At 34.3% G+C, this 20155-nt stretch overlaps 1 long non-coding RNA gene across 1 annotated transcript in view; it reads right to left on the reverse strand.

Annotated features, from left to right (window-relative positions):
• The window catches only part of LOC147584249 (uncharacterized), a 151791-nt gene that overhangs the window by 129687 nt on the left and 1949 nt on the right, over positions 1-20155 (reverse strand). The window contains exon 2 of the long non-coding RNA XR_015255268.1: positions 4043-4121. This is a non-coding gene — a long non-coding RNA (uncharacterized LOC147584249). The remainder of the gene's footprint in view (positions 1-4042; positions 4122-20155) is intronic.

The raw sequence follows: 20155 nt of genomic DNA on the forward strand, positions 1-20155 counted from the left end.
TTAAGAGTGCTGCTAAACCCAGAGAGATACCAGAGATTCAAAGCCATATTCTCCTCACTCATCTCCCACACCCAACCAACTTATCAATTACATCTCCAAAACAATTTAGGGTGTTTCTACCTTTCCAGCTTGATTTTTTCCTTCTTACATTACTGTTTCTATCATCATCTGTGACTCAGATTTCATTGTCTGACAATGTAATGCTTTTTCTTATTCCAAATTTTATCTCACATTTCTATTCCTAACATTGCTGAAAGGTTATAATTTTAATATACAAATAACTATACCCCTCCAACTAATCAAAAATTTTCAGTGAGGATTCCATCCTTCCATAGTTTGATTGTGACACTTGGGCTTTTACGATTTGGTCTCTGTGTGTCTTACTTCATGGCTATCTATTAATCTCTTGGATTTTACATTTGTTCACACAAATCACTTATGGGTATGCAAATTAATCCTGCAATTGTGTAGCTCTGACTGGCTGGAAGACAAAATGGTACAGCCACTTTGGAAGAAAGTTTAGCAGTTTCTTACAAAGTTAAACACAATCTCACCACAGGACCCAACAATACCACTGACAGATTTACTCAATTGATTTGAAAACTTATATTCATACAAAAACATGACCACAATGTTTATAGTAACTTCAATCATATTTCCAAGTAAGAATAAACCAAAATGATCTTCCACGAGTGAATAAGGTTCGGTTTAGGATAAAATATCATCCAGCAAATAAATAAATAAATAGATAAATAAATGAATGAATGAATGAATGAATGAACGAACAAATAAATAAATAAATAACAAGCAAACCAATAAAAGTGAGCTATCATGCCACTAAAATACACAGATAAACCTCAAATGCATATTGGTAGTTGAAACAATTCAATCTGAAAAGACTACAAATTGTATGATTCCCATTAAATGACATTCTGGAAAAGACAAAGCGATGGAGACAGGAGAGAAATAGTGGTACACACACAGATTTAGTGGTAAGAGGGGAATGTTGAACCGATGAAGCAGAGTACTTCTAGGACAGTGAAATTATTTTGTATGATATTTTAATGATGGATAATGACATACATTCTTTAATTCCATAGAAATTTGTAGCACAGAGTGAGGCTTTATGTGTGAAAAGTAAGAAAAAGATCATTGGAGATTGCAGGTCTCAGGCAGGAATGCAGATTGTGATAAGGGAATCTAATTGTATTACAAATGCATGGGATAACCTCAGGGAGGGGTGTTGCAGGAAAAGATGCTTACAAACGTAATTTCAGAAGTAAAGAGTCTGTGAGACTGAAGGCAAAAGGAACTGCTCATAAGCACTGTACTTTAGTTGATAAAATTGTGTCCCAAAGTAATATGGATAAATATTTTAATACTACTCTATAAGTGTAGTGCACTTGACCAATTCAATGTACAGATGATATAAACCACATTTCTCACTGTTGGAATGAGGATGTATAGATAAGAGAAGGCTAAAGGGCACTTGGGTGGCTCAGTTTGTTGAGGGGCTAACTCTTGATTTTGGCAGAGGTCCTGATCCCAGGGTCGTGGGGTCAAGCCACTCATCAGGATTCACACTGGGCACGTAGCTTGCTTAATATTCATTCTGTCTCTCTCTCTCTCTCTCTCTCTCTCCTCTCTGTCCCTCTGTCCCTCTCCCCTACTCATGCTGTCTCTCACTCTCTAATTAAACAAAAAAAAGAAAGAAAAGAAAAAGGCTAAAATAATAATTCATGTGAGAATGATTAGAGTTGGAGACATCAGTATAAACCCATGGTTAGCATAATGTAGATACAGATGTTTGCATATAGAAATATTCAGGATGGGGGGACAGGTGATCTCGGTGGTGGGAATTAAGGAGTGTGCTTGTCATGGTGAGCACTGGAATAGTTGAGTCACTATATTGTACACCTGAAACTAATATAACACTGTATGTTAACTATATTGGAATTAAAATAAAATAAAAAAGAAATATTCATACATATGTGTACACTATGAAAAGGGGGGAAAACAGTAACTTTGTAGTAGAGAAACCTGACAAACAGTACCTAAGCCCTATGACCAAGAGCACTATCACAGTACTACGTCATGTTAATATTAAATACCCTTAATATGATGTGATCAAAATAACCCTTTACTGATAGTCACATGGCTCCCCAAAACCCTTCACACCAATCTAGTCATGAGAAAAATGTCAGACAAATTCTAGAAAAGCATTCTAAAAAAATATTTAACCTATAATTCTCAAAACTTATAGAGGTCACTTTTAGGCAAACATGCTTGAGCAGTGGAATGTAGAAAGGGCCCACAGAGACCCCCTGGCTGAATACAGACTGGCCCATCAGGCAACGCATCTCAAAATATCCATAGGCCCTAACAGACCAATGGACTACTTACAACCAGTCACAGTTACCCCAAAGGGGAGAATTCCATATGTAGCCATACCTCCTCACCTCCCCCACTTTAAAAACAGCCCCCACCCACTGCCCCCTTGCAGATAGACTCTCCTTTGTTGTCCTGCCCTCCACTCCCTTGCAGTGTATTCAATAAACTTCTAGCTCCTTTGTTCTGCCTCAGGTGAATTATTTCACCTCCCACGCCACTGGCTTCCACTTGATCATTTTCCCACATTTGGGGGCCCCCAATCTGATTGAGAGACGCCCCATTTAAACACCACAAAACAGTCAATGTCATTAGAAACAAGAAAAGTCTGAGCAATGGTTAACAGCCAATAGGAGCCTAAGGAGATATAACAAATACAAGTAATGTGGTTTCTAGGATGAACCACTGAAACAGAAAGGAAATGTCACACCATATAGGCTAAAGCAACTAAATAAATAACAAAAAAAATCCTTTTATATGCTATATATTCATGTAATTATTTTATATCAGGTTGCTTGGGATTGTAAAAGTGGATGTATTTTTATACTAATCATACCAAACTATGAAAATTAAGGAAATCTCTACAATAAGCATATCACAAACTAATAGCATGTTAACACTTTGCAGAAATGCCTACTTACTGAAGTAAAAAAAAAAAATTACATACAAGGGGAAATTCATTTTACAAGATATGGGCTAATTTCACTATTGTAGTTTATAAAGAAGTAATCCAAATATAGTTCATGAATTTTCAAATAATATTATAATTCTCTATTATTAATGTTTTAGTTGTATTTGTGTAAACCATGATATGACTCAAGAAACAAAGACTTTCCAGAATACCAAATAACATTTCTTAGGCTGCTAACCTATATGCTTATGCTATATGCTATCTCCATTCACCTCCTGTTCCAAAGGCTAATTTTCATATAAATCATGTGCTATATTGTAATTTGTGCTGCATATACATCATTTTTGTTTTTCTTTTTGAGATATTTATCTGATGTGAGAGGGTTAAGTCTGAAAGGGGAAAAAAGTGATAAAAAATAAGCCTGTATATATACATACATACATACATATATATATTTTTATATATATAAAACCAAGTAACTCAGAGCTTTTCCAGTTTAAGATATAAAATGCTTTGTCATTTCCAGAAGTGAAAATTAGAACCCTTTGAATATGCTTGGTTCTTAAAACTGGAAGCCTCCACCCCTGCCAATGGAAAAGTTTTCATATTATGAGCTCTTACAGAAAACTGCTGACTAGCCTCTAGCTCCACCAGGGTTATAAAAGTATTAAACAGTATGATTTTTCATCAACTCTTTAAATAATTTAATAGCTTCTTTTCTTCTATTTTTATTTTTGCCTTATTTGAATACTCATGTTTTCCTCATTATGATTCATGGGATATAATTCCTAGGTGACATTTAACAACTCCTTTAGGGACTGTTATGTAAATAAACCATGAAACAAATAGTACTATCTACCCACACTGCCCCTTCTGATGCTCCAAATTTTGAAACTATGCCTCTTTCTATGGGAAAACAGTATTATCCTGGGGTTTGTCTCCCTACATGTTATTGGTTCAGCCTTCAACAAAAATGGTTTCTGTTCTAAAATAGTTTAAAGAAGAACACAACCAAATACTCACCATTAGTTGAACTCATGACTTAGGTCTCCAAGGGCTCATTGTTTCTACACTGAACTGATCAGAAATTAAAGCTGTGTTCCTGGAGAAAAAGGCAATGATTTAGAAATCCTCACAGGGCCTCTCCTTTTCCTGACCTTGTGTCTAAGAATTACAGCATTAAAAGTCTACGGAATAAAAAGCAAGTAACTCAGCTCCGGGGCAGCATGCCCTGTTTATGTTTGGGTGATAAAACCAGTCAAAGGGTAAATTGGAAGTATCACTAACACTATCTAAATCATTTACTGTTGCTGGAAGCACCAAGTCGTCATTACCAAAGACTTTATGGTAATATTTGTTAGGGAGAAGTTTTTAAAGTCACTTTTTAGCTTTAATTCAAGAGAGGAGAATTTTTTCCGCTCTAAGTTTTGGAAACATGTTTTGCAATCTTTACTTCCCTCTATAGCATAATCTATATGTCAACCATTATATGCTAAAATATATATTTCTATTAAGAGTAGTACATTGTTATGCACTGAATTATGACCTCCGCAAATTCTTATGTTGAATCCCTAATCCCCAGTGTTACTGTATTTGGAGACAGAGCCTTTAAGAAGGTAATTAAAGTTAAATGAGGTCATATGGGTGGGGTGCTGATCCAATAAAATTTGTGTTTTCTTAGGAAAAGACGTCAGAGAGTTCCCTCTCCCTCTCCCTGAATGAACACAGAGAAGGGCTGGTGCAGACTCAGGGAGAAGGCAGTCATCTTCAAGCCAAGGAAAGAGTCCTCACTAGAAACCAAGTTGGCCAGCACCTTGATCTTGGACTTCCAACATTTAAAACTGTAAGGAAATAAATTTCTGTTTTTTAAGCCACCCAGTTCATGATGTTTTGTTATAGCAACCTGAGCTGATCAATACTTATATCTATTGAGTGGATAATGAAGATATATCTGTTTATCACACTTCTTTCTCAAAGCCAGTTTTATTTAAACATTTACTCAGTGATTTTTCTCCATTCATTAATCAAATCTTTTTTTTTTTTTGCATGTTGCTTGCTTTCTTTCTTTCTTTCTTTCTTTCTTTCTAAGAGCGATCACAGGAAGTATAGAAAACACTGTTGGTTATTATTCTACACTTCCTTCTTACTAGAAGAGACTGGAATTTATTCTAGCGTTTCTTTCCTACATGATAATTCTGTGGTAAAGTGTGTTTGTCTAGACCTCTGAAAGCAATCCCTTTACTGTTAGTGGTATATTGGTGGGCATGTGAGATAGTCTGATCAATCAGATGTGATGGTAAATGTGTTAGGGAGGAAAATGCTTCATTAAAAGGTTTCTGATTTTTAATAGGGGAAACATAAATGAGTGGCCTTGGCCTTGCCTAGTCATTATTGTCTGTGAATATGAAGTCTGGAACCATGTTAGCTTCTTGCAAATATGAGATCACTTTCTTACATGGAAACAGATACACTGATAGAGCAGTAAGTTAAAAATAATTTAGAAGTCTTAGGTTATTATTGAACCTTGAATTAAACAGAACTAGAGTTTTCTTATGTCCAGACATAGGCAAGAAGATAAATCCCCTCTTGTTCAAAAAGCAAAGAGTTGAAATTTAATAATTGTATATGATAATTACCTCTTAATTTGTAGATATAGTCAGAAATTGAAATCTTTTGTTTTACACTTAGTTGGGTTGTCTTCATCATAAAACTTTTGAAAATAATTTTAATTGCTTAATCTATTCAATAAATGCCTTTCACATTAGAGAGAGAAACAGATACTTTGTGTTAAATGAAACCTCTCTATTTCAGTAAAATCAATACGTAAAATTGCTTGTCATAAAAATCTCCAGGAATGATATACAAGAAATAAATAATAGTGTAAGGGATGCTGAGAACTAACAAAGAAACCAAGGGTAGAAGGAAGACTTCTCACTTTATAGAATTTTTTATTTTGAGGTTTTAGAAATTTGTAAATACATTAAAAAGGTTTAAATTTTTCTAATGTTTATTTATTTTTGAGAGAGAATAGGCATGTGAGTGTGGGAGGGGCAGAAAGGCAGGCAGAAGATCCCAAGCAGGCTCCATGCTAACAGCAGAGAGCCCAATGCAGGGCTCAGGTTCACAAACTGCGAGATTATGACCTGAGCCAAAGTCGGATGCTGGATGCTTAACTGATGGAGCCACCCAGGTGCTCCTAAACAGGTTTAAATTTTTTAAAAAAGTAGGGTGTGCCTGGGTGGCTCTGTCAGTTGAGTGTCTGACTTTGGCTCAAGTAATGATCTCACAATTGGTGAGTTCGAGTTGGATCCCCACATCAGGTGCTCTGCTGTCAGTGTGGAGCCCACTTTAGATCCTCTGTCTCCCTCTCTCTTTCTCTCTCTCCCCCGCACCCTCATGCTCTCCCTCTCTCAAAAATAAATTAAAACATTAAAAACAAAAAAGTAAAACTAAGGAGGCTTTAAAAATCAGAAATAAAGGGAAATAAAAATTTAAAAGTTCCTAAAAATATTAATACCTTGATTTTTTATCCAGGGCTTCTATATGTAATGAATGCAGTTATAGGAATATCATCAAAACTGTTTTAATAGTTTTCCTCATCAAGCTGTACCACTGTAAAATTTTCAATTTGAAAACAGATTTCTCTTACATTTTCTGAGCTTCCTTATTCCTATTGTGCTTCCTAAATATGTTCATACAGAAACTTGTCTTGAATTTGGGCAAGAATTATAGTATATAAAAGTAGGAATATTTTTTCCAGTGCTTATTTAATACAGTAAACTAAAGATGGAAGGTTACTCACATAATTGTCATCAAGTTAACAGGTGCTATCTATACTGATGATTCTAATCCCAAGTAGTCATATGGAGGATTCTATTGGTACCTGATCTGGCAGCTTATCTAAGTGGACCTTGCTGAATACTGGATAGTTAGCTAGCTTTCTAATATATGTTTTAACAATCAGTAATTATCTAAGAAATTTCATTAAATCATTACAAGTATTATATTACATCAAATTAATATAATTAACCATAATGCCTAATGCTACCTGATCATGGTAAAATTAACACATTCAAATTTTACTGATGGCAGCAATTTAAACATTATATTTAAATATCCAAAGAAAAAAGGCCATGTTTTTAAACCATAAAATTATCCTTCTTGTGTAAACTTATACAATGGTAATCATCCAGCAGAAAATAATATATATATTAAAAGTTTATATATAAAAGTTTTTAAAAATTCACAATAGAATATTACAAAAATAAATATATAACTATAAATATACAACTTTATATAACTATAAATATATATGCCTAGGAAGGGACAAGAAAGAAACAATGGAACAAGGAAATTACTCTTATAAGGAAACTCTCAATTTTTTCTCAAATTATTTTCAAGGAAATGATAATTTAGTGAAAATTTTGGTGACTTTTAAACTTATATGTTGATTATAATGTTATCTATACAAGAGGCAGATTATATATTGCTATAATTGTCCTTAGCAAAGGACAATTATATGTCCTTATGCTTTTATACTTACCAAATACATTTTATGGTAAATTTTTAGTGAAACCTATTGTTTTATGTTATTAATAGTCATTAGATTTAAAATGAACAATCCTTGATAAGCATGGGATGAGATAAACCCTTGTAACTAGTGTATTTTCTTCTACCCACAGACCTTCCATTCATTTGTGCTATATTAAACAGCTGATACAAAATGAATAACTCCTCTACACCTTGATTTTTCTTTCATAAGTGTTTTTGCATCCCCCTTTGTCTTGGGGTTTGTTGAAATCTCTTTCATGTCTTGGGTACGAGTCACCAATACCACACATCACATCATCAAAATCACATCTTCTAGTAGTATTATGGATTCTGAGGCCTAGTCCCACTCATATTGATTGATATTAGTTTCTGTTCCACTCATAATAAATTATCTTCTTGCACATCACTTATCTTCTTGGGAAGATATGTAACTTAAAAGTAAAATACGGAAGTCTTGAGGGGCCAAGAACTAAGAGAGAGGAACAAAAATGTGAAAGTAGCACTCATGAAATATTCTTCTTGAGGTATATACTGATTATAAAGTTGTAGGTGGGAGAGGGGACTAATAAGCTGACTTGGCTATGAGACTAAGAAGAGTTTTCAGCCCTCTTTTATGTTTCTTGTGACCTGGGGTACACAGAGGCTATGGACTAAGATTAAGGATAAACGATAGAGAACAGCTTTCACTAAGACTTAAAACCAGTTACAAATAGCTCAGCTCCAGTTTCTATGAACTATAGCTATCATATTGCTTGAGAAAAGAAAAAGTAATTTCCCTCTGTGGAAAATAACATTATCCAGAGTCTATAATAGCTCAGATTTTCATTCTTGTAAAAATTGCCCAGCGTTCAAAAATAATTTATTAGACAAAGACACACTCAACAAAACAAAACCACACTCAAGAGAGAGAGAGAGAGAGAGAGAGAGAGAGACAAATTTATAAAGAATCTATATGTTGGTATCTTTTGAAAGATATTTTAGATTATTGAAATCATAATATTTAACAAATTAGATAATATGGAGAATTTTAGAAGTTAATTTAAAATTTTAGAAAATCAACTGAAATTTTAGAAGTGAAAAATATAATAAGAATTAAACAGATGAGCATAATAACATTAAATCAGAAGAGAATCCAATGGCTATAAAACTAAAAGGTATTAAGAGTAAAATAATCCAACTTAACCAAAAAGACTAAATATAGAAAACATCATAGAGGGGCGCCTGGGTGGCGCAGTCGGTTAAGCGTCCGACTTCAGCCAGGTCACGATCTCGCGGTCCGTGGGTTCGAGCCCCGCGTTGGGCTCTGGGCTGATGGCTCGGAGCCTGGAGCCTATTTCCGATTCTGTGTCTCCCTCTCTCTCTGCCCCTCCCCCGTTCATGCTCTGTCTCTCTCTGTCCCAAAAATAAATAAACGTTGAAAAAAAAAATTAAAAAAAAAAAAAAAAAAAGAAAACATCATAGAGGTCATATAGCACATGGTGAAAATGCTGGACATCGCTTATTTGAAGTCTCAGAAAAGGACACAGATAATATAAAGAAATGTTTATAGTAAGATAATGGCCAACTTGTCCAGAAATTAAGAGACTTAAAAACACAGATTTAGTAAGTACTAGAAAAACTCACAGGGTTAGTAAAAATAATACCACGATGGGACACATAATTGTGAAATCAATGAACACCAAATACAAACAGAAAGTCATAAATTCAAGAGGTATAAAAATAATTATTTTAAGCAGTCTCATTAAGACTTACAGGTTGGGGCGCCTGGGTGGCTCAGTCGGTTAAGTGGCCGACTTGGGCTCAGGTCATGATCTCGCGGTCCGTGAGTTCGAGCCCCGTGTCGGGCTCTGTGCTCACAGCTCAGAGCCTGGAGCCTGTTTCAGATTCTGTGTCTCCCTCTCTCTGACCCTCCCCCATTCATGCTCTGTCTCTCTGTCTCAAAAATAAATAAACGTTAAAAAATAAATAAATAAATAAATAAATAAATAAATAAATAAATAAATAAAAAAGACTTACAGGCTGACTTTTTCACAGAAACAGGTTTAAGTAGCAACAATGGAATAATCTATAAAAATGGCGAAACAAAATATTATTCATAGGCATATGATTGTAAATGCTGAAAAAAATCAGATAAACTATTAGAATTAATAAGTGAATTCAACAAAGGTATTTGCAAAGCTGCAAAGGTATTTGCACAGAAACTGACATTTTATCTAAATTCTAGTAACAGAAATGAGAAAATTAGTGTTAGAAAACAGTGTCATTGAATAATTCCACTTTCCAGTTTCACAGGTAAGGAGCTTGGAAGTCACCACACCATCCTAATAAGTAACAAACTGAACATACTGAAAAATCAATGATATTCTAGTATCCGAGAGAGAGGTGATGACACAGAGCAAACCAATGTCCCCAAGTCAAAGGTAGACTGAAGAGACAGAGAGAGGAACCAACTGGCAAGTAGGCAGAAACCAGTGCCTATTTGTAAAAATAGGGTAAAAATTTTTGACTTATAATTGTCAGACTGCAGAAGGCTCACTGTAGACAAGTCTGAGATCTAAAATCTTCAGCCTGGGGCCTCACAATTTTTTGAGATTTATCTCCAGATGCTTGACCAATTTCCTTCAATAAATATCTCAGAAAAATCTGTGCTTCCAGCAGGGAAGAGGAATAATATTGAAACATGCCATAGCACTCTGTTCTTATCAAGGCCTACTCTCAGGAGAAACTAGTTACCTAGAACCTACCTTGCTATGGTATTATCAGGGCCTACCAAACTAAGAAAAGGGAAATACCTCTAGTCAGCTCTAGCCTTCTATGTGGAAGAAGAGAAATTCCAACTCCAGCCCACTCTAGACATCTTCTCCCACTAAAGGGGCAGATAAAACAGAAACACTCGTGGAGTTCAGTCTATAGGCACAGACTCACTAAAAATCTGAGATCTAATCACAGAACTACAGAATGCTTTCCTTGTTCCAATACTGAACCACCACATCACTAAAGGCCTATTTATAGTGGTTTCTTTTATCTAGTACATCATGTCTGGCTATCAAGAAAAAAATTACAAAACATACTAAATGGCAAAAATCACATGTCACAGAACCAGAGCAAGCATCAGAACTAGGCATGGCAGAGATGTTGAAATTACCAGACTAGAAATTTAAAACAACTATAATTAACATGCTAAAGGATCTAATGGATAAAATAGATAGCATGCAAAAATGCAAAAATCTTAAGAAAGAATTAAAAAAGAAATTCTAGAGATCAAAAACACTGTAACAGAAATAAAGAGTGCTTTGGTGTCCTTATTAATAGACTGAACATGACTGAGGAAAGACTTTCTTTCTTTCTTTCTTTCTTTCTTTCTTTCTTTCTTTCTTTCTTTCTGAGAGAGCACAGAAGCAGAGGGGCAAAGGGAAAGGGAGAGAGAGAATCTTAGGAGTCTTTAGGTCCAGCTCAGAGTCTGACATAGGGCTTGATCTCACAACCTTGAGGTCATGACCTGAGCTGAAAGCAAGAGTGGACACTTAACCTACTAAGCCATCTAGGTGCCTGGAGGAAAAAATTTTGAGCTTGAGGATACAGTATCTCAACAGAAGCCTCCAAAACTGAAAAGCAAAGAGAACAAAAGTCAACGGGGCGGGGTGGGGTGGTGGGGTGGCTAGGTACAGAATATCCAAGGATTGTGGGAAACTACAAAAGATATGTGTAATAGGAATACCAGAAGGAGAGGAAATAAAGTAAAAGAAGAAATATTTGAAACAATGAGAATTTCCCCAAACTAATGTCAGATACCAAATCACAGACACCGGACACACAAACATCGAGCAAGATAAATGCATGTATACACACACACACACATATATTCATATATACATATACATATACATATACATATATATATATTCATATATACATATACATATATATATTCATATATACATATATATATATTCATATCTTTTTCTAACTACAGAAAATCAAAGATACAAAAAAAAGTCTTCTGAAAGAAACCAGGGGGGAAAAACAGCTTACCTGTAGAGGAACAAAGATAAGAATTGCATTCGACTTCTCAGAAACTGTGCAAAACTAAACAGAGTAAGCTAAACATTTAAAAGTGTTAAGAGGAAAAAAAAACCAGAAATCTGTACCCTGCAAAATTTTACTTCAAGAGTGAAGGAGAAATAAAGACTTTCTCAGACAAACAAATCTGAGAGATATTTATGCCTTAGAAGAAATGTTAAAAGAAGTTCTTCAGAGAGAAGGAAAATAATATAGTTCAGAAACACATCTACATTAAAAAGGAAGAGCATCAAAAAAGAAACTTTCATCCCTAAATGTACTATTCTGTGGTCCAGGATCCTGCAGAAAAAAATCACTGGTGTGCTTCAGCCCTTTCACGTGGATATCTTAGCTGCACCACTGTCTGTCACTCCTGCCTGACATTGCAGAACAAATACATTGAAAGGAAACAAGAGGAGAAATCCTGGTCATAGTATTAAAAGATGATTTTTTGTGGGACAGTAACCAAAGAGGTCCTCCTACAAGCAGGAGAAGCCAATATTAGACTGAATGCTAAAATTTGCCACAGGAAGGAATACTGAATATGTGCTTTTTTGAGTAAAAATTGACTATTTCCAAAAAAAAAAAAAAAAACAAATAAATAATGTCATTTCAAGCATTGAGAACATCAAACCTTACAAATAATTTAATGAAATATAGCTTTCAGTCATAGGTATATAGGGCATCGTATTATACAGATGTCTTCAATGGAAATATTCTGATTGGAACTATCCAATGTAGGATTTCCTTTTTAATTTACATAGTCCATTAACATACCTTTTACTCTTCTTAAAATTTTTTTCCAGTTTTGAGAAATAATTGACATATATCATTGTATAAGTCAAGGTAAATAGCATGATGGTTTGATTTAACTATATTATGACATGATTAACATTACACATTTAGCTTATATCCATCATCTCACACAGATACAATAAAACAAAAGAAAAAAATTCTCCTTATGATAAGAACTCTTAGTATCTTATCTCTTAACAACTTTCCTATATATCATATAGCCATGTTAACTATAGTTGTCAGGTTGTACGTTATATCCCTAATACTTATTTATCTCATAACTGGAAGTTCATACTTTTAAATGTTCTCTTAACATTTATACTTTATCTTGACTCGGTTTTTTGAGTTTTTGCCATAGTGATAAATTAAGTGTATTTTGAGACATTATTAACTGAGTTAATTTTGACTTCCATTTTCATGAAAGCTGAGTTCCATTGCTTCTGTGTTCCTAGAATTACCATCTTTATTAGTTCAAATAATTATATTTATTTCAGAGTTGTCTGTGTAATTTAGAGAACTTTAAAATCCCTATTTATTTTTTTAGAAAGGGAGAGAAGGGGAAGGGCAGAGGGAGAGGGAGAGACTCTCAAGCAGGCTTCACAGCCAGCTCAGAGCCCCACTTGGGGCTCAATCTCATGACTGTGAGATCATGACCAGAGCTGAAATCAAGAGTTCAATGTTCAACTGATTGAGCAACCCAGGTGCCCTGAAAATCCCTATTCTATCTCTGAAATTTAATATTTAGTTTTATATTTGTGTTGACCTTACGAGTGTGTTGGAAGTGAAGGCAATGATTGTAGAGAAATTTATTAGTAGAAAATTTCTAGATAGTTAGTTTTAATATATTTCCCTGTTGCCTGAGTTCAAACAGTAAGTATGCTTTGTTTAATTTCTGAGCAAGATTCAGCTGGAATTGCTACCCATCTTAAGAAGATAAGTGAATAAATGTAAGCGTCATCATATCATTAATAGCTAGGTGTAAGACATTTTCTATTTCTCCCCTGGCCATCTAATGTAACCTCAATGAAGTTTTGCAATGTCCCTTGAAACAGCTATTCAATCACCAGAATTTTTGAAGACAGGGTTCATTAGAGCATCTCACATGATCACTAGACAGAGTGGGAGATTAACAATAAGGAACTTGTTTTATGTTGAAAGGAGAAGTTGGGGCACCTGGGTGGGTCAGTCAGTTAAGTGTCTGACTCTTGATTTTGGCTCAGGTCATGATCTCACAAACCATGAGATCAAGCCCTGTGTTAGTCTCTGTGCTGACAGTGCAGAGCCTGCTTGGGATTCTCTCTCTCTCCCTCTTTCTCTGCCCCTCCTTCCCTCAAAATAAATAAATAAACTTTAAAAAAAAAGACAAAGTTATTTCAAGTTTAGTCATACTATTGAAGTTACCTAAGTAAGAGATATCAGTAGACAGCCAGCTAGAATAATAGGAGATAAAAAGAAGTACATGAATTTGAAAGGTGACAGGAAGGCAGAATCGTTAGGATTTGTCTGAGACTGGGAAATGGGAATAGTCAAAATATTGCCAGAGATGTGGATTAAACAATTGGTATTGACATATAATTTGGGGAATAATTGAGAAGTTCAGTATTAAGCATGCTTAATTTGAGATGCCTGTAGGACTCTCAAGGGAATATTATAGTTCTTAGCTATAGTAAGAGAAAGGGGGTCATCAACTTATAACCATTTAATTTATGAGAAAAAAGAAAATCAATGATGAGTTATTCAGAGATGCTGCTGAGAGCTTCCAATAATGTATACCTCTAAAAATGGCCAACAATCATAGTTTGTGAAATGGGAGGAATGTATTTTCTGAGAAGTCTTTTTCTCTTTAATTTCATTTAAAAACAATATGCAATTACTATTTGGTGAGCAGTGTCTAAAGTTGCAAAACTGGGGAGGTGGGTGGGGGGTTGGGTGGCTCAGTCAGTTAACAGCATCCAACTTCAGCTCAGGTTATGATTTCACAGTTCATGAGTTAGAGCCCCTTGTTTGGCTCTGTGCTGACAGCTCAGAGCCTGCAGCCTGCTTTGGATTCTGTGTCTCCTTCTCTCTCTGTCCCTCCCATGTTTGCACTCTGTCTCTCTTTCTCTCTGTCTCAAAAATAAACAAACATTAAAATTTTTTTTAAGTTGCAAAACGAACAAAATATAAACCTTGTCCTACAAAAAATGTATAATCTAATGAAGAATATATATTCAAAAGTTAGGATAGATTTGTAATTATATTTATTTTTTCTCCCCACATATAAAAAATATATTTTTATCAAAAAACTAGGTTGGTCACCCAAATACTATTTTTCTATTATATATATGATATATAATAATATATCATATAAAATAATTATGTAATATATAGTTATATATTACATAATTACATATGAACATTTTATATATGTACATATATTTTTTATAAAGTTCCGCAAATAAGTAACTATGGGAAACAGATATAGAGCACCAAGAACCTACAAAGACTCACAAATAGTACTTTAAGTAAAAACCAACCAGTAAAAAATCGCCAGTTTTAAACATCCTAAATTTCTAATAAATAACACTATAATAAATGCAGTGCTTTATCTTTAAAAAGTTCTTATACATTGTTTGGTGGAATTATATGTAGTAAGCACTGTGGCTATTTGAAGTGGAAAGAGATAAGTTGGAAAGAAGAATATTATGTTAACCTTATAGGTGAATAACTATAGTTCATTGTCCTGTTTTTCTTTTTTTTATGTATTGGCTTAAAATAGAAACTCAACATTTGTTGTTTGGCCAATTACCTCATAAAGAAATTGCTCATATGGTGCCAAGTGAGAACAGATGCTACAAAATGGCATCCTCCTATACTCGGTTTTATAGTTGTTAATTTCAATCTACGGCAAAAGCTTTTCAATTCCATTTAAAGGATATGATAACGGTGATGTGTGAATCTTCTGTTGTTATTAATTAATTTATTTTTGTAGCTGTGTCTCACATAAAACTGTGATTTCTTCGGGCTTGATTCCCTCTTCATTTTTTTCAAAGTGTTTTATTATTTAAATTTTCTCATTACTTAAGTCTTTCCCTTTTGTTCACTATTTGTATTCTCATAACCAACACTCTCATTCATGTGTGAGAGGCTACATTAAACACTTTTGTCAGAAAAGTAAACAATTTTGAGATAACAGCATAGTGTACACCAATTAAGCAACATACGTAGAAAATTGGAGTTAAGAGAAAGACAGTTCACTAAGCTTGATGATTATTTCTTTAGCTGCTTTTCTTTGGTAGGTCCATGCCAAATCATCATTTGAGATATCAGAAATGAGTAGACACATTTTCATGTTTTGATTTTTGTATTCTATTTGTCTACTGTATATGAAAAATATGTGCACTATAGACACATAGTATAATAAAAAAGACAAAATTATCTAATAGGATTAAAGTTAGCAAAATGCTTGGATCTTATATTTCCTATCTGAGGAGAGTGACTAATATTTACATTACTTGATTTTGAAAGAAGTCTTGTTATAATTCTTATTATTAAAAAAAGAATGTATTCAGGATGTGTCCAATATTAACTGCTAAATTAGAGAGACAGGGAGACTGACCCATATTACATAGCATTTTAATAACGACCATAGAGTATATTGCAATAAAAAGAAACCATGCCATAAACATTATCTTTCCATCTATTCTTGTTTTCTGATTATAAAACTAAACAATATTTTTCTGGGCATAAGGAAATGTCTTTGGGTCTCCACACAAGTGTTCTGGTAATGACAAACTCATCTCATAGAAGGCACAAATCTAAATACTATATTTAGATTTGATAAAGGTCTCATTTTTAATTTTCAAGAAATAATAGTTGTGGTAAAAAAAAATTAAAAAAAAAGAATTAGGGGTGCCTGGGTGACTCAGTCAGTTAAATGTCTGACTCTTGATCTCTGCTCAGGTCATGATCTCACAGTCCCTGAAATCGAGCCCCGCACTGGGCTCTGTGCTGACAGCACAGAGCCTGCTTGGGATTCTCTCTCTTCCTCTTTCTCTGCCCCTCCCCTGCTCTCTCTCTCTCTCTCTCTCTTTCTTTCTCTCAAAATAAATAAATAAACCTAAAAAAATAAATAATTATATATAATAATTTTACCTTCAGTTTTTCTCTTTTTTTCCCTCCCAATAAATTTTGTTCAATATGCACGTGTTTACAAATAGGTCTATTCCTTCACCAGTTCCGTAATGTATTGTCTTTGCTTCTAAAACAGCTGCCCTGGATTTACTTCAAGTAGTCAATGTGAATATGAGGCAGGTCTAATTGCCATATTTATTTTTCAAAAGGTAAGACTTAAAAAGTAGTAGCACACTGGGGACAAAAATAAGGATGTTACTCTGAAAATTGAGCCTTTTCATGCTTTGAAGGAAGTAGTCACAGAAAAGATATCCTACACTGAGATAAATTTGTAAGAACTGAAGTAGAGATGTTCTGGTAATTTTTTTTTAATCAGTGGAAAGGAAAATGTGTTCAAATTCATCATTTCTGTTAACTAGTCACAGCATTATTCTCAACCCAGTTTCTGTGTCCCTATAAGACCCAAAAGCTAATTTACTATTACAGATTCACAGATGTTGTTTTATTCATGCTCTAGGCAAGTCTTACTGGTCATACCATATATTTTATTCCTGAATTGCTAATAGAAAAAGTGGAACTATTCCATATTAAAAGAAACACAAAAATAAATTTATTAAAATATTTTATTCTTAAAGCAACCTAAAATATCTATGAATATATTTTCCCTCATTTTATTAAATTTATGTATAAATGCAATACTGCTAAGTTAATGCTGAAGATATAAGTGAGCCACTGAGGGTAAAAAAATACAGAAAAGCTTAATCCAAAAGCAAACAGTTTATTGCTGGGTCAAAAAAAAAAATCTAAAAGGAGTATTTTTTTGGACCATAGAGCCCAATGAGAATGCCAAGCCTTAAGCTCCATACTGATATCGTGAAATAATTATTCAAAAGATAGAATACCAAACTTAAAAGCTGGTGACCTAAGATGATTGCAAGACATTTTCATTTCTTACTTCAAATCCTGTTCACTGTTTCTCCTGTGTCCTTAAATATAAAACAAAGATGTTCTCCTAATTAAACATATTTAAGCCTTTTTTTTTAAATCACTGATCCTTTTGAGAATACTGGAAAAAATATACATATACACACATCTACAAAATTTTGCATACAACTTCAGGGTCTCATATGCACCCCACTAAAAGTCATCTGGATGCTATAAGGTATACCATAGTTTAAAACTCCTGGCCTAAAACAGTTTATTTTTTAATCTTACAGGTTTTTCTAAACCGTCTACTACCATCATCAAGTGTTCTTAGAATGATAAGCACCCAATAGATGTTCATCAAATTTTAGTGGTTAATAATGATAAACACTTGTTTCCTCTCCTTATACAAGTAATAATTTAAAATAAACTGTCATGTGAATTTTGTCATAAATGTTCAGTTCTCATCTCCTAATCCCCATGATAGCAAAAGCAAGGAAATTTTAAGTTTAGTCAACCTTCAGTAACTAGGAATTAACAGGATCAAGGCAGCCTAAAGAAGTTTGTGAGAAAACCAAGATATCCCAATCCTATAGAATTTACTTCTGTAGACTCAAAAAAACCACAAGTCCAATAAGCTTGGCTAATAGCAAGCAAAAATCTTATGTAATTTTATTGGGATAAATGCAGTGATGCCCTTCTGGGGGTGGTGGCAATTACCAACTCTCATCATTATTCATTTCTCCTCTCTTTCCTGGACACCCAGAAGACAAAAGTCTGCAGCCTGCTTACAATTAGGGCAATGTGGCTAGTTCCTGCTGGTGAATTATAAATAAAACTCACAACTGTCACTTCTTGCCTGGACATTTAAAAATACCTGATCTACTCTCTATCTTACTCAGAGTATGACAGTGACCTTGAAAGCTTCATGTTTATACTGAAAAACCTTAAAATTCGCTTGGAAGGGAGCTTCTCTGGAGAAATAAACTTAGTCCACCAATATTTCAGGACTAAGAATGGCTTAGCCTAATTTGAGGAACATCCCAGGCTAGATGACATTTGATTTTTTAAGTTAAAATGTAATAGGTAATAGAGTATCGTGTCATCTGAAAATAGTGAATGTTTTACTCCTTCCTTGTCAATTTATGGTACTGGCATAAAAATAGACGTATAGATCAATGGAACAGAAAACCCAGAAATGAACTCACAACAATATGGTCAATTAATCTTCAACAAAGCAGGAAAGAATATCCAATGGGAAAAAGACAGTCTTTTCAACAAGTGGTGTTAGAAAGCTGGACAGCAACATGCAGAAAAATGAAACTAAACCACTCTCCTACACCATACCCAAAAACATATTCAAAATGGATTAAAGACCTAAATGTGAGACATAAAACCATAAAAATCCTAGAGGAGAACATAGAAGCAACTTCTTTGACATCAACTGTAGCAATTTCTTTCTAGCTATGTCTCCTGAGGCAGGGGAAACAAAAGTAAAAATAAACTATTAGGATTTCACTTCTTCACAGTGAAGGAAACAAATCAACAAAACTAAAAGGCAACCTATGGAATGGAAGAAGATATTTGCAAATGACTTATCAGATAAAGAGAGAGTATTCAAAATGTATAAAGAACTTATCAAACTCAACACCCAAAAACCAAACAAGCTAGTTTAGAAATGGGCAGAAGATATGTTTTCTGAATAAACATTTCCAAAGAAGACATCCAGATGGCTAACAGACACATGAAAAGATGTTCAACATCACGCATCATCAGTGAAATACAAATCAAAACTACAATGAGAAATCACCTCACACCTATCAGAATGGCTCAAACCAACAACATAAAAAAACAATAGGTACTGGTGAGGATGTGGAGAAAGGGGAATGCTCTTGCACTATTGGTGAAAATGCAAACTGGTGCAGTCCCTGTGGAAAACAGTATGAAGGTTCCTTAAAAGGTTAAAAATAGAACTACCCTACCATCCAGCAATTGCACTACCAGGTATTTACCCAAGGAACACAAAAATACTAATTTAAAGGGATACGTGCACCCCAGTGTTTACTGCAGCACTATTTATTATAGCAAAATTATGGAAACAGCCCGTGTCCATCAACTGATGAAAAGATAAAGAAATGGATATACACAATGTAATATTACTCAGCCATGAGCTAGAATAAAATCTTGTTATTTGCAACCACATGGACAGAGCTAGATAGTTTTATGCTAAGTGAAATAAGTCATTCAAAGAAAGACAAATACCTATGATTTCACTCATATGTGGACTTAAAAAAAAATGAGAAAAAGGAAGAAAAAAGAGTGAGGGGCAAACCAAGGAACAGACTCCTAACTACAGAGAGAAGCTGACGGTTACCAGAGGGGAGGTGGGTGGAGGGATGGATGAAATAGGTGATGAGAGTTAAGGAGTGCACTAGCGATGAGCACTGAGTGTTGTATGGAAGTGTTGAATCACTGAATTGTACACCTGAAAGTATTAACAAACATCTTATGGAACAAAACAGCACTACTGCTGGCAATTGTTCCTTAGAATTAATAATTACATTGTAAATATCCACTATTTTCAGCAGTAGAAAACATTACTAATGGCATATGCCAGGAAATTTATGCTCCAAATTGTAGGGTGTATAGATTTCTCCAGAATCCTTCCTAAAATCAGTGACTTAGTTGTCACAG

Source organism: Puma concolor, chromosome A1, assembly GCF_028749965.1.
Source record: "Puma concolor isolate L17-30 chromosome A1, mPumCon1.1.hap2, whole genome shotgun sequence".
In the NCBI taxonomy this organism is placed as follows: domain Eukaryota; kingdom Metazoa; phylum Chordata; class Mammalia; order Carnivora; family Felidae; genus Puma; species Puma concolor.